The sequence below is a fragment of the Accipiter gentilis genome, chromosome 32, assembly GCF_929443795.1.
Source record: "Accipiter gentilis chromosome 32, bAccGen1.1, whole genome shotgun sequence".
NCBI classification, from domain to species: Eukaryota; Metazoa; Chordata; class Aves; order Accipitriformes; family Accipitridae; genus Astur; species Astur gentilis.
The window spans coordinates 5,744,043-5,754,745 of NC_064911.1; the positions used below are offsets into that span (position 1 = coordinate 5,744,043).

The following is a 10,703-nucleotide window of genomic DNA, read 5'->3' on the forward strand; positions in this document are numbered from 1 at the left end:
TGTGCAAAAGATTTCAAGGAGATCTAGAGCCAAGTTTCTCAACAGTTAGTCAGAAAAACGGTGCATTCCCTCCTCTTACTTGCTCTAGCAAAGAAACTAGTACATTTATTATGTAAGAGGGTAGACCGAAACAAAAATTATACAGAGTGCCTAAAAAAAAAAAAAATTAATTCAGATGAGTTGAGAAAAAAACATGCTGAAAACTGTCTCTAGTGTATATCACCCTATTTAATTTTAGGTTTGTCCTTCTACCTCAGTACATCAGTCTTTCCTTCTTGCCCAGATAAGAAACTCAGCCACACTAAAGAAAATAATAAAATTACATCCTGCCTGACCCTGCAAGCTATTCTACCTGTAAAACACTATTTTTACAGCTAATCTTTGTTTCAGGATCATCCCATAAAAATTTACTTTGAAGAAGAGAGTTCAAAAACTCAAAGCGATAGCAAGGTCCTCCTTCCTTTGGCATACAAGTGATACAGGTACCCAGACAGATCTTACTGGGATTATTCAAGTAAATAAAGAGACTCCTCAGGGGATCCAGTAACACAAGAGTAGTTGGACCTTTCAGCTTAAAGAGTATATTCACATAAGCAGATTCACTTATGTGCATAAGTGTTACATGGACTAAACTGAACGGTTATTTAATCCAGACTGCTTTGGACACGTTATACAAATTTTAGTCAATGCACATTACCACACTTGCTAAAAAAAAAAGTGTTTAAACAATGAGCTGAAAAGAGAGAAGAACATTTATGCTGTCTACGTATTACACACTATGTGGTATCTACTGGCAAAAAAAAAATCTTTCACAAAGCCAGTGTTTTGCAAAACTACATCAGCAATATTAATCATTTTTCAGATGGCAACTTTAGTGTTCTCTATTTCAACATGCCAACAAATTAGCTTCTAGTGTTCAAAACAAGGCATCTTTGAGCCAGTGAAAGATCTTTTTCTCCCCAAAAAATGCTCTTTACATGACTAAAACTGTGCTGGCAGAATAACTTGACTTTTCCAGATAAACTGAAATAAATATATTGCAATGCAATTCTGCAGTCTGCTTCCCAATGTGATTAATCTTGCATCTTCATTAAATAACAAAGGGACAGATTTCCTGCGTAAAATCAGTCAGACACAATTCTGTAGAGCAAAGCCTAAGAAAGCCATAGAAAAAACTGGCTGGTTTTGGCTGAGCATGAATGGTAGGTTGCAAGACATGCTGAAACACCATTCATTATTTCAAATGAAAATACAAGGGTATACCTAAAGCAATTATTAGATAATTACTTTTTTTTTTTTTTTTTAACTCAGACTTCTCATTGGTACTGGATTGTCTGCAACTGAGTGCAGCATGTCACAAAATGTTTTTATCACCTAGCTTAGTCCATCTGCAATACAGACAGACCCCAATCTATATGAAATATAAATGCTTAATTTTAAAAGATCTAATCCATCACAAAAAGATACGTTATAACATTGTAATCAGTGAGGTTTTGAGGGTTTTTTTCAACATTGTAAGTATAATAATTCCTGTGAACTGAGTGTTCAAAGAAAAGTAGGCACAGCAAGAACAGCTAGAGCAAGAATCTGTGGGATAGACATGTCAGCAGAAGACCTTCATACTGTGTCTATCCAAAACCATCCAATTCACTAACCTGTCTCCAACATTGGCCAGCAGCAGGAGGTTATGAAACGAGGAGAAACAAAGCAGGTCAGACATACAGGACCCTTGGTGTACACTCCCAGTCACATACAGTTTAGGAACTTCCTGAACTATACATAAATTTTGTGTATCATGACTTAAAAAACCCCCAGACTTCTGAAGTTGACAATATGCACAAAAGGTGTAAAATCTGGACCTCTAAAAACAGCAAGGTATAGGTTACCAAAGCATTCAGAAACTAATCTGACTGAAAAATATTGAGAGTTTCAAGGACAGCAATAAAACCAAATGACTGGGTGTTGAAGACTGCTGTGATGAGGCATAATGAAAAGTGAAGGGGAAGTTAAAAAATTATGGGGGTGTGATTAGAAAAAAAGGAAATTGCCTTGTGGAAATAAGTCTGAAAAGAGCATGGATTTACAACACAGAAGATTGAAGAGAATTGAGGATCAATCAAGCAATAAGAAAACATGTCACTGCCCTTCAAACTGAGGAGAGTTTGCCAGTGCCTCTGATTTTAAATATCTGTAGATCATGTGTGCATCTTCCAGCTCCCATTAATACCAGTGAGAGCCACCAGTATATATCTTCCACCACTCGTATGATTTATCCATACCTTTTCTTCTGTCATTGTGTCACTACGATTTATCTTACCCACTACTTTTGCAATGAAATTTATTCAAGAGGAATAGCTACAATTAACATGGGATCTAATACATTCTTACTTCCATTCTACTGGCACAAGAATGAGACATCAAACTAGCAAATGTTATTCTCAAGAGGGTGCACATATGTTTATAGCGTAGTATAAAGCCAAAACACTCTCCTCTAGGCCTCAGGGGCAGGGTACAATAGGCACATTTCCTTGTAAAATACTAAAGGTTTATAAACATGAAGAAGGGAATGAAGCAAAAGGCAGAGCCATGTGGCATCTATTTCCGTTGAAAATTAGATAAGTGAAAGTCAGTATGAGACTTCTGGGAAGAAAGAAAATGCACATAGGTAAAGTCTCTTGTCACAATATTACATGCAATGAAGGGTAAGCTCTATATAAGAAACAAATGAATACTTGATTGTAGACAACCCAAAACATTGTTCCAAAAATTGGATTAAACTTGTAGATACCAGGAAAATACAATCTCTTGGCATCTAAAGGCAGCTTTCTCCTTTAGCCTAGAGTCTACTTGATAGTTACCTAAATATACCAGCAGGCATTTCTGACATGTCTTTGCTTAAATGTGGTTATATAAAGTAATACAAAAATAAGTTTTGGCTTTCCTGCAAATGTGCATAATGGAAAGACAAACATTATTAAAAAGACCATCATTTTTAGTGATTAAAATAATCCACAACAGAAAAAAAAAATCTTCTGTAACTTTCCAAGTTCCCATTTATCATAGTTTTGCAAAAAGAAGCCACGGTAATTTCATTTTTCTTGACTTCTATTAAAAAGATCAATACATATGATTCCAAAGAGTCTCGGCTCATGAAAAGATGGAGCTAGTCTGTAATCACATCTGAAAGTATTGGTTGTCATTAGCAGTAAGATTGATCTGTAAAGACAGTCAGCCCAGAGTGAAAGTACTTAAAAATTTCCATTGGGCTATTGCTGAACAACACTGCCCAGCAACCTTTCACCTTGCAGATAATTAAATACAGATAACGAATTACCATATTAGAAGGAAGAATTGCATTGGGGATATTCAATAGATGCCCACTTTAGTAAAGCAGTTCCAAATCTCTGAATAATGATTTTGTTTTGTGCATAAAACCTAATGAGCTCGGACAGTATAAAGTCATTTTTCAACAGGCATTTAAATCTGACTTGTCAAATAAGATATTAATAAGTCACCTGAGGTACAAGAATTGCTAATGGTCTTGCAGCATGAACATTGCAAGTCCTCATACCGTCTTGGCTGTCAGAAGAGGATTGAGTGGGCCTTGCAAGGCAGAGCCTTCTGCTAGGAGTTGGAGAGGAATTCTGGTCCTACCGAAATTCATTGGCTTGAATGGGGGTGAAGAACGTCCCCTGCACATGACCTACCAGCCTGCAGGTGCCCCTGCCATGCCCCAGGAAGCCTCTGCACTGTTGCTCTTCCCAATCCACGAGTGATCTTGGAGAACAATGGAAAGAGGCTCAAGAATATTAGGCTGAAGTGGGGGGGTCAAACAGTCATTTTCAAATTGATCTGTGGAGACATCTTTATAACTGCACTGTCTCCAAGAAACCGCTCAAAACCAGCAGGTAGCTACTTTTGGTCTTTGATTCCCTCCATGCTCGTAGCAGTGTGACTTTGAATCGTTGAACAGTTTGGTCAGGAAGGACCTCTTGGAAGTTATCTGGCCCAACACCCCTACCCATACCATGGACAGCTTTGAACTTAGATGAGGTTGCCAAAGACCTTGTTTCACCTGTGCTTTGAATACTGCCAAGCAGGAGGATTTCACAGCCTTCCTGGGTACCACTGCCAGCATCCAACCACCCTCATGGTGAAAACTGCTTTCCAGATCTCCAGTCAAGAGTTCCCTTGCTGCAGCTTGTCTGTTGTCTACCCACGGGACCACGTCCCGGCACAGCCTCAACCTGTCCCTGTCCCCAGGGCGGTGTTTGATGCCTGGGGCTGGGGCTGCCCCCGGTGCCTCCCCAGCTGCCCTTTCTCCTGGCTGGGGCAGTGGGATGTGCCCTGGCTGCCAGAACCTGCCCTGCTGACTGCAGATGGAAGATGCTCCAAGCTCACTTCCCACCAAGTGGTTTTGCTTAATTTGCACAAGCATGCAGCAAAGGCTAAGCAATCTTCAAGCTCTTCTTCAGAGCCTGCCCTTAGCTGTGTCCCTCTGCAGCTCAGCACAAGCAATGGGACAGATTCACGTCTCCAGTGAAACCTCCACAGACCCCAGTGGGGTTGGATTTTACCAACTGTTACTGGCTCCCATGCAGATCCAATGTAGTTTGCATAGGATCTTTTCAGAGCATAGAAGGAGACCTGTTTGCTTGTTTGAAACTGAAAACAAGCACAAATATGGCAAGTTCTTAGATGTGAGATATTGTTATCTTTGACTTCCACCAAAACCCTTGGAACAAGATGATTAGTCAAGGACCAACAACCTTAGAGCGTTAGCAGCTTCCTCTGGGCAAGGTAAAGGTCTTACAGTTGAGGGAGAAGAATTGAGAAGACAAGAGAAAAATCTGATAAAAGATGAAATGTCAGTGGGAAAGGAAAACAGCTGGGGGGGGGGGGGGGGGGGGAAAGAAGGTAGTTCTGGAAAGAGAAAGAAAGTCACAGTAGTCTTGGCACCTGCCATGATTTGGGATGCTAGTTGGTCAACGCAGAGCAGGGGTTCGTGACTGCCTCTACAGGGTCTAGGGCAGAAAGTCATCAGGAAGAATCTTCATTTAGTTATGGAGAAAAGCACAGACATTGGGCTCCTGAAATCTATATGTGAACCCATGAGCCCAGGTGAAAACAATGCACAGCCAAGGAACACCACATTTCCCTTGCCATCCAAATAATCCCAGAAACATATTTATAAAAGCTTTACATGACTGCTTCATGTAAGCAATAAGCACAGTAAATTAAGTGTAATTTAGAGTATCCACATGGTTGGTAAGTCTGGGAAGGATATTCTCAAGCTTTTTGCTGAAAACACTGTAACACAAGAAGAGCTATTTTTTACTGCTTTTAAATAAAATAATGCAGGAAAGTATGTTTTTATGGAAATGCCGTAATGTAAGGAATGCTGTTTCCTGGTGTTTCCTGTAAAAATGTCAGAGAGAAGGTGTTTTCTTATGTAATTCCACTGAAGAAGAATGAATCTGGAAAGGCATTATTATTCTTTCAAAAACCAGAATTATATTTCCCTTCTAAAATGTGGTTAAAATTAGATCTTGTGGTATTATTTTGCTTCTACCAAAAATTCATCTCAAATCTTTGACAGGAGAGCATGGTTTCAGGCAGCACTTTCTAATCTTCCGTTATCTCTGAATGCTGTCACACCAGCACAGGAAAAATAAATACAGTTTTGATTCAAAAGCTAGTTAAAGCTGCTACGTAACAGCAAAAAAATACTTACCTCTCATGATATTTGCAAAAGCCAGGCATTTAAAAGTGAGGAAATTAACAGATGAGGACATTGCTTGTTTTATATTGGCTAGTAGGTAAGTGTAAAAAGCTCAGACAGTTCAAATAGTGCCATCTGCGGCTGATTTCCCACCACCTACCTACCCATATGAGCCACTCGGGAAACTTTGCAAGAGCTTGTTTCAGTGGATGGTGTTACAGCAATGCTCTTCAGCCATATCCCGCGCCCAACATAACCCGCAGGCTGTAGCTATAACTTATTAAATGCCAACAGGTCCTCTGCACTCTGGCAGTAACAGTGGGCACAGTGACCTCATCCTCGAGGCTTTTGGAGTTCAGCTTCACCATGGTCAGAATTCAGGCTTGTTCCCATTTTGAGGTTTCCTGAGCAAGATCCTGCTTCTTTTGATTTCAGTGAGCTCAGTAACTCATCCACTATTCGGTCTACTTCAAGGAATTAGCTATTGCACCACAAAAAAAACCAGCCTTGGCTCTTAGCTGTGGAGTGTTTCTCTATTGCTTTATCCTTAGTTTGTTATCATAATATTTTTCTTTAGAAATGTTATCTAGTAACTGTATTTATCAACTGACACAGGAACTTGATAAGGAAAAAAAAGAGTCTAAAATTGGAATAGATGTTGCAAAACAGGAAAAACTGGAATGCAAGATTGAGTCTTACCAAAATTAGGCTTGCACATGGCCCTATCAGTCTGTGCCACTAATGTGTTCATAGCTGACTGTTGTATTTCAGGACAGTTTTATTCTTTGTTTTTGGTTTGGTGTTACTTGATGAAATATTTTGTACCTAGAGTCAGAATGATGGTCCTTCTGTTGTGATGAAATGTTCACTTCTCCATAGTTGAAAAGATTGATAATTGTGTTTATCATGTGGGTAGTGTGAGATTAATGATCTTCTAAATTATTCATTTCCTTGCTCTTGAGTGCTTGAGTTTTGTAAATTATGCGATGGGCTAAGAATGTTATGTTGCTTAACAGTCTTAACTGGCTTTTCAAACAAAGAAAGGGGTTTTGGCATCTCTCTGGGTCTTAAATTGTGTCTTAAAATCCTTTATGCAAATAAAAGTATTCATTTTCAATCACACATAGCAGTACAGAAAATACTAATAGCTCCTTTGGAGACCATCTTATTCAATACTGATCTGTCTGGAGCTCTCCCCTTATCTTACAGGAAAACTTGCCACAAGACTAGGGAGGCAAATAAGTGATCTTGCACCAAACTTTATTGCATGCGTCACCTCAGGCAGCTACTTGTTCTCCATCCTAAGTATACAGCACAAGGACAGCCTGGGTTAGTCCTTTCACTTTCAGAAATATGTCTTCGCCACATATGGCAAGGGACACTTTTAATAGTTGACAGATTTAGAAAAGGTCTTTCTAGACTTCCTAAGCTACAAAGATCCAAAAGAAGCCAACAAGATCTAATGGACATAATTCATAACTTTGCCCATTTAGAAGTTACCAGTTTTAATCCAGAAGGATTCAACAGCCTTGAAGTCCCACTTTCATACAACTGCCATTTTTAGCAGTGCACGTATAAAATAAATTCAGAAGCAGGAGGCAGACTGTACACAGTACTAGCACTAGCGTGGTTCATGGTTAATAAGCTGCAAGAGCCAGAAGTGCTGCAAGCTGTTCCCAGTGAGGTGCGCAGGCAGGGCAATGAGGGGAGAAGACGGACTTTTACAAGGTGTTTGAGTGCCACACCGATTTCTTTCCTAAGCAACATAAACATACATTGACAGTTTTAAAGTGAAGTATCCTACAGGGGAATCTGAGACAACTTGCATTTTGTTTATTTGTCTGAGAGGGCGAAACTTGCACGGTGCCACCAGGGGCTTGGAACAAGGGCTGTTCTGGGTAATCCCTTTGTCTCTTAATTTGGATGTAGATGTGCATTCCACAGTCAAAGTCCAGGCAATGGCTGAAGAGAAAATTGCACTGAAAACATTTTTCTTTCCCTAAAGCAAGCTCAGGGAGGAACATTTATTTAATAAAATGGAAAATCAATATAATTTTAATTTTAAGAAGTCAGAGCCAATGCCAAGCTGTCCTTTAAGGAAGCTTGATAAGAATTCATGACCCTTTTTTTCCTTTGGTAAGAAAAATAAAATTAAAACCAGCATTGATTTAATGATTCTCCTCCAAGTTTGTTTAGAGCCTGGAAGTTTTGTTCATCACTGTTACTTCAGTATCTTTGTTTTACTTCTGCAAAACCTGCTTGATCATCATCATGTATTTACTACTTCAAATTATTTGAGATTTTGAATTTATTTATGCAGAAAGAAAAGAAGGCAGCACGATTACTGCAGAGTTATATACTCTGTGGGCTGTAACATGTTCAACAACTTAGGCATTCCAGCAAAAAGTTCAAATCCATTTGATTGACATTGTCAGAAGCAATAGAATAGCTAGTTCCCAACAGAAGAAAAAAGAAAAAAAAAAAGAAGGAAAGTAATATTTAAGGTGAAATTACACTGGAACTTACTTAATTCTGTTGTTGAAAGATGCTGCACTCAGACTGGAAAAAGTGCAGAAAGCAGTACAGAAAAGTTTTATTTCCCTAAGACTTGCTAGTTTGTTTAGCAGTTCTTCACATTTCCATAATAGGTGTCTGATAACCATGTTTCCTACAGGACTTTTTATTGTCATGGCTGATTGAAACAACCTGATTGTTAGACATGGGCTCATTTATGCCCCATTAATCCTAATGTAGAAAAAAACAGTTGTACACAAATTTGGCCAAGCTATGTGGACAGTGTTCAATCAAGGATGAACCACTTTCTTGGCATCAACCTAACATCTATTTGGAGAAGGCCTACTGAAGGCGACAGAGCTGGAGTTGGAACATATATGGCTCTTCCCTCCCTGGAAACTTGAGGTCTAAATCTTTGTTGCAGTTGCTAGTGATATAAATAGTGAGTATGTTTACATGACTTGGTGCATAAAATCAGACACTTTGATTTCAAGTGCCTTGCGGGGCATGTAAAGAGAGGACGCCAAAGAATTTTGGCCTTCTGAATGGAAATGCTCTTAAATCTTTGGGACTTTAGCCTGGATAGAGTGATGGCTCTCATGGGTGAGGGAGAACCAATGCGTTGGATGGTGCAGGACTCTGAGTCACAGATGGCCTCCCAGGCTGTTTTTGAGACATTCCCCTTTTAATGATCTGAAGGAAAGCCACGGCCGACTCTCTTGCTTAGTGCAAGAATCTTTTTTTAGCAATATTAAAATCAACCAACCTAAGTTTTCATTGTTACTGGTATTGAACCACACAGTGGAAATTATCACACCCCAATAAAATCAGCATTAGTCCTTAACATAGCAACACATTGAAGAAGTCCACAATGACCTTAAGGCCACAGTCAAACACACGGATTTCAGAATCAGAAAGAGACTCTAAGAGACTTATTTGATTGTGATAATAAATGAAAACCATGAAAGCTATACAGTTAGTAAAATCACATCATATTGCTATCCAAATCCAATATTTTTAAAATAAATAAATAGGTAGCCCAATGCACATTGACTGAAAATTAGGTTTCTGGAGAGAAAGTATGAATCTAGACTACATCTTTAAATAATGTGTGTGTTTGTGTGTGTAAGTCATGATGTAATCTCTGTAGCACAGCTGAGCACATAGCCAGCTCTGTTAATTGTTTATTTTCCTCTGCAGAGGGCCTGTCTACTTTATTAGGCCAGAGAGTTTTGAAGGCTAGCGAACTGGCCCTCCCAATCTTAGCTTGCCTTTCAAGTAGTGCCAAGGTCAGGCTGCCATTGCTACAGACTGGGGTGACCCATGGAAGTCCCGATGCTCTTCCCAGGATTTGGAGCAGACTCCTCCCAAGCCCAGCAACCAAAGAAACTGATGAAACCATCATATGCACAACGTTAGAACTAACTGCTTTTCATGTGCAGCATTTTCTACATGTGCTGAGGTTTGATTGTGTACGGGATTTTTAAAAATGTGACATGGATGACATGAATAATTTTCTTTCTTACATGTTGATGAAGGAAGACAAGAGGAATATGGTTTAAGTGCCTTTAACTGCTTTTTCCTCTTGAGTGTCAAATTAAGGGTTGTCTGGTTTCTGATAAACTCCCCTTCAGGAAGGAAATTTGATTAGTTTCCAAGGGTCTATGTGTGTGAGAGAGGTAGCTTATCTACCAGTCCTTGATATTCGTTATTTATATTCACTTGAATCTGGAGCGGAGCTAGTTAGAGACCTAAAAGAAAATTATCTTATGCTGATATTCCCTAAAAATTGACAGTCTGCTGACTTTATAGGAGTCAGGATAGCAAGAACAACATGCTTGCTATAAAAATAAGGGAGCAGAGCCATAATTCATCCCCCTCCAGTCCCACCACCACAATTAACCAGGGAATGAGAACGGCAATGTATCCTATGCTTTACGAAAAAGAAGATGTTTTTTGTGACCAGCATGTTGGCATGAGCGTTTCTGTGCTGAGCTGATTATGGAATACCATCTATCATGCTCGGTATTTTTGCTGAAGTGATGGAGATGTGTTAGAGGAAAAATTTTGCAGAAGTTGTGTGTTAAAAGTTATATGCAGGACTGAGTCTTTACTCTACCTGACATGCAGGTATTCATCTTCACTCCTTACTGAGACAGGCAGCATCCTTTTCCTCCAGGGGAGTGCTCATACATATACAGGCTATTCTTGTAATTAATGAGTCCAGGATAAGTTATAGCAGTGCTTTCAAAAGCCATGTCCTGCCAGAAGGCTTCCTGAAGGAAATATTCATGCCTGTAGTTATTTTTTTCTATATTAAAAGAATTTCCTTCATATATAGGATTTTGAGGAATGTTGATATGGGGCAATACTTGAGAACTGCAGATGGGCTTGGATGCAGAATGAACACGCACATACGTGTGCTGGTTATACTGTGTCTCTAGGCTCGAGGATGACAACCGGACTT

The 10,703-nt window shown here is 39.4% G+C and overlaps 1 long non-coding RNA gene across 1 annotated transcript in view; it reads right to left on the reverse strand.

The window, feature by feature from the left end:
* Positions 1-6,218, reverse strand: part of LOC126053211 (uncharacterized) — a 46,052-nt gene extending 39,834 nt beyond the window's left edge. The window contains exon 1 of the long non-coding RNA XR_007510309.1: positions 5,887-6,218. This is a non-coding gene — a long non-coding RNA (uncharacterized LOC126053211). The remainder of the gene's footprint in view (positions 1-5,886) is intronic.
* Positions 6,219-10,703: the final 4,485 nt, after the last annotated feature.